Here is a 5,237-nt window from a genome sequence, read left to right as displayed (position 1 = left end):
GGGTGGGTGGGTGGGGTTTGGTCTGGTGCTAGGAGAGAGGGGGTCCCATTCTCCATAGTGCCCTGGTGTTCTAATCCTGTACCGCATCCAGAGCTTCCCTTTTCTTCAGGAGTGGGAGGAACTCTGAACTTCCATCCTGACCCTCTCTCCCCACTTGCCTATGAGGTTGGAGGTCAGCATCTGAAGCTCAGGACTACACATTTTTAACATTTTTTTACATTTTTGGATAAAGGTTGAAATAAAGTGGTGTGGAGTTTTTTCTGCAACTCATTTGTGTGACTTCTTTCCCTGCTGGGGTGGCATTCCCCTAGGGACCACCAGGTGGCACTGTGGCAGCACAAAGGGTGGCCCTGGCCCTGGGGAAGGGTGAGGAAATGTGGGATCCTGCTCTTCCCAGGGCCCTGGGACTAGCCCAGGCCTGGGCCCCAAACGCCTTCCTAGAAGAGGACCTCCCAACACCAAGCTCGTTCTCAGTCCTTAAAGGTGGGGGAGGGCCATCCCAGGAGGTTATCAGCATCAAAACAAGTGGCCTGGGCCTCTGTCAGCACTCAGGCTGATGGGCAGGGGGACAGATAAGGGGGCTTAAGCAGCACGAGGAATGTGCATCCCTAGCCCCATGAGGGGGCTCAAGCCCTGAGAGGACCTGTGAGGGGTAGGGTAGAGGCCAGTCTTTGCTCCTCCTTGCAGGCATGCAGGCCATCTCTGAGCCAGCCAGGGCCCTTAGAAACCTGATTCCAGGGGCCAGATGGAGGGGGCTGGCCAGATTGGGTGACAGGGAAACCAGAATCTGGGTGGCCTGGCATATGGGGGTAGAGAGGAGCCCCTGGGATTCAGCCTCCTGGGCTAAGGGGTTCCTGCCCCCCAGCCTGGTCTGCCTGGTCTGTGTGTGTGGGGGGGTGGTCTCTGGTGCCTGAAATAAGGTGGTTCTAGGGCTTGGCTGCTGCTGTGCCAGGAAGAGAAAGGGATGTACCTGGTGTGAGCATGAGTGTGTATATGACCAAGTCTGAGGTCAGCAGTTCAGCAGCTGTGTCGGTTGGGGGGTGGGAGGGGTGGTCTCCGTGCCCCATAAACAAACAAACAAACAAAGGGTTACCTCATGAGACAGCCTGGGGCCAGACATGCTGAGGAGGGACAGAGAACAGTGCCTGGTGGGACCCGGCCCACCCCCTCCACTCCCTCCCACACTGGCCTCTGGGCAAAGGAGTGAACAAGTGGGAGGGGTCCCTAGATAACCCGAAGAGGCTGGTATTGGGGCAGGTGTGGTAAACTTTGGAGAGTGCTTCCCACAACACTGAAAAGCACTCCCTCCTCAACACATCCCTGGAGGAGTTTCCCTTCTCCCTGTGGTGAGGACCAAACAAGTCTGATTTTTAACCTGGCTCTTTCCTCAAGTTGAGGATAAAGGAAGATGATCCCTCTCTGTGTTGCGGTGATCAGGGTCGCAGGCCCCTTTCTCTTCTCCAGGACTTTCTTGAAGTGCTTCCACCAGGAACCGGGGTGGAGGGGCCAGCCAGAATGGAACCATTCACCTACCCAAGACACGGGGTCAGGAGGTAGAGGGGAAGGTGGAGCTGGCGCCCTCTGGTGGGCGAGGTTGAAACCGCCTGTGGCTGTGCGGCTTCCCGCGCCGCCTCTCTAGGGCCTCTTAGGGGTACGCCGCGGTGCAGGGTCCTACGTGCCCCGCCAGTGGTCTGGGCGACTAAGGCCGACTTCATTCGTTCGTCCGTTCATTCACGCATTGGAAGGGCTCCTGTTAGAACCCTTCCCTTCCTCCTCTCGTCTATAGCCTCCAAAGTCCTTGGCACGTGCACGGTTGAAGGCGCAGTAGCCTGGCTGAGTGCAGCGAAGAGTCATCCCTCGTGGGAAGCCTCCCCAGCAGACATATCTACCCCCTGTGCGTGGCCCCGCCCAAATATTTACCCCCCGCGACGCGGCTGATCTCTCATTGTACGCCTTTCCTGGTTTCTTGGTGGGTCTTTCCCGCGGCCCCGGCCGGCGCCGAGCGCTCTCCTGCCTGCGGTGGGGGCCCAATCCACATCTGCTTCGTCCAGGAGTTTCCCGGCCCGACGGGGCGCCCGGCGGACAGAGCTGGGAATTTTTTCTCCTTCCCCGCCCCCGCCTCTCCTCGATCCCCCTTTCTGCCCTCTCAGCGCACAGTAGGAGAGTTGCCAATTCACTTTGGCCCCTGAGAGCTGAGGGATGAAGGCTTACGCCGGGGTTTGCAGACTCTTGGAGGAGGGGCAGGACTGTATTTGGGGGGTGAAGTGGGACGACTCCCAGACCCGGGCCTAAAGTGCTTAACACAGCCTCCGCGATTTACATTTGAACGGTCGGCGGAGGGTCTGCGGCGCTTTGAACGCCGGGCGCAGGAGGCGCGCGTTTGAGCGAGCGGCCGTCCAGGCGGCCCCGGCCGGTTGGTGTGGATTTGAGGGGCCCGGGGTTGTGCTGGGGGGGCGACCGATGCACTTGGAAAGAGGCTGAAGGTGTGTGTTTAGAGGGGCTATTTGTGTTGGCGAGAGGTGTGTGTTTGTGTTTGCAGGAGGCGATGGGCACTGTGTGTGTGTGTGTGTGTGTGTGTGTGTGTGTGTGTATTTGTGTTTGCGGAGTGTGGAGGCGGCCGGGAAAGGTGGCCGGCTGTCACTCAGCGATCAGGTTGACAGGCGCTCCCTCATCAGGGCCAGGGAGCTCTGATTGCAGATTCGAGGAAACAAAATAGCAATTGTAATTACGGGGCTTTGATAAGATAAAGGAAGGAGCGAGCTGGCCGGGAGTCGAGTAAGAGAGCAAGGGAGGAGAGAGCGGCCTGCTGGGGCCCCGATGGAATATTTGCATCTGTCACTCACGGGGGTGTGCCCTGGCAGTACCCGGCGCCCGATGCGGAGATGTCCTTATTGCTGCCCCGCTCCTTCTAGAGACAGGGACTTTTGGGGAGATGAGAAGAATCCCCCCAAATCGACGAAGGTCCAGTTGGGGGAAATTCTCCAAATATAAAGGAATTCTGGTCTGTACAGGCCCCTTGGTGGAGGTTAAGGTGTAGGACTCAAACCCTGACCTCCACACTTTTAGGCCCTGGATTGCTCACCTCTGGGGGAGAGGGAGGAGGGTGGATTAAGATCATTGAGGTTCAGCCCAGCTCCTTCAAAACCTTCTGGGGCTCCAAACCAGGGTTGGTGGAGACAGGTTGGACTGTCTCCACCCCAGTCCGGGGAAGGACAGGTGCCCAGAGTGACTCAGGTTGTGACTCCAGGACTATGCACACTAAGGATGAGCTGGATGCCCTGACCTCTGTCTGGGTCCTGCTCCCTGCTGTTCTCATCAGACTATTTTCAGAGAGCTGGGTCCCTGGTGAGGAGAAGGCCCTTCTCATGCTCTGCTCCCCATCTCTCCACTCATTGTTTAATGCATACAAATAAACATTTTCAAGGGCCTACTATGTGCAGGCCATGAGGTTAAGATGGTGAACATCTTGCCTGCTTGAAGCGGTGCAGCTCGGGAGTTAGACACCCAACAAGTGGCTGGCAACCTCTAAGACAGAGGAGCTCAAATGAAGGAAATGTGCTGGTCTGGGCTGTGGGCACTGGAGCCCACCTCACCTGTCTTCCCCCAGTGGGCCCACCTCCCAGTGGGGTTGAGAGAAGATGGTGCAAACCCAGCCCTTAGCAAATACAAGTGCTCAGTAAATGGTGGTGCTTATGATTATTATCTGTTGGGAGGGTGGTGAAGGCAAGCCTCCCCACAGAGGACCCACATGCACTGAGGTCTAAATGCTCAGCCAGTTTCCCCAGTATTCATTCATCGAATACTAATTGCAGAACAACCCCTGCCCAGCTCTCTGCCATGAGCTGCAGCTTCTGAGCTAGTAAGACATGGTCCTTGCCAGGCGGTCTGTGTGGGCAGGAGCCAGTTGAGGGAACAGACTCCTGGAGGTGGGTAACAGGTGGGCTCAGGAAGTCTACTTCTCTGGGGAGGGATGAGATCTTGGGACAAGTCTTCTGACTCTGTTTTCCCATCTAGACCTCACTCAGTGTTAGCGTTATGGCTGGGAGTGGGAAAGGTAGGCTACAGAGAAAGGGGAGGTAGGCAGAACTTTGCTGTGCTGCCTACTGCCTCTGGCCTAACGGCTTCCTGGGACCACCCCAACCCCTCCAGCCCAATCCCCAAGGACATGGCCGGGGCAGTAGGGCAGGGGAGGTCTTGGGTGAGGCCAGCAGCTGGGCAAAGCATCAGTGACTCCACCTGCTCCTCAGAAGTATCTGTCCCAGGGCACCTCTGCCCACCCAGGCTGCTCTCAAAGAAGCACCATGGCTCAGGGTTTCCCAAAGCCCCTGGAGGGAAGCAATGAGTGGCTGGGAAAGGCTTAGACGACTCCTTACCTTCTTGATACTCCCCCTCCCCCACAGTTGACGCAAAGCCAGCAGTCCATGTCTAGTACACAGTAGGTGTGTAAATACCTGTTCAATGCACAAATATTGGGACTCTGAGAGAAAAAGCTGGGCAACCTGGATCTAAGTCCCTTCCCCAGGAAAAGCAGCTGAGAGCAGTTATTTTTGCGCCCTCTGCCTGCTTCTTTGGTGGGGGCGCGGGTGAGGGTGGTGGCAGTGACTCTGGGTCTTACCAGGGACCTCTGGGCTCTCCCATATAGTTGGCTGTGGTTCCTCTCAAGCTTCAGGCTAGTGTGTATGGGGGCGGGGGAGGTACAGGGGCAGGGGTGATGGTGATAATGGGGGCAGGAAGGGGAGGAGACGATGTTTCTCCATCTCAGGGCCTTCTTGGAGACTGAGCGAGACAGGGGAGACCGGCAAGGCGGGGTACTCAGCCGAAAGATGGGAGTGGGTGTCGGGTCCCCGACGCAAGCATGCACTGACAGAGACGAGCGCACAGCAGTTCACTCCAGTGTTAGCGGCCACTTGCAGGCGGCGGGCCCAAGCGAAGCACACAGTAGGCGGCTCAGAGAACCGCCGTATAGCCTGAGGCGTAAGTGGACCGGGTCCCACGGTGGAGACCGGGCACCTTCCCACTCGGGCTCACCGGCGGTCCAGGAAGCTCCAGCCGAGGGTCTCAGGACTCCACGGGGCGGGAGGCCCGAGGTGCACCCCCATCCCCGCCCGCCTGGACCCCAAGAGCGCGCCAGGGGACAGGCCGGGGTTGCGGGGAGGCGCCCACCCCGGCCGCCCCCGCCCTCCAGACGGTCCCCAGACCCCTCCCCTCGCCCAGACCCCCAATCCCATACCCGCCGG

Source organism: Lipotes vexillifer, unplaced genomic scaffold (assembly GCF_000442215.2).
Source record: "Lipotes vexillifer unplaced genomic scaffold, Lipotes_vexillifer_v1.1 scaffold916, whole genome shotgun sequence".
Classification (NCBI taxonomy): domain Eukaryota; kingdom Metazoa; phylum Chordata; class Mammalia; order Artiodactyla; family Lipotidae; genus Lipotes; species Lipotes vexillifer.
The sequence above is the reverse complement of the archived record's forward strand: the minus strand, read 5'-3'. Positions refer to the sequence as shown.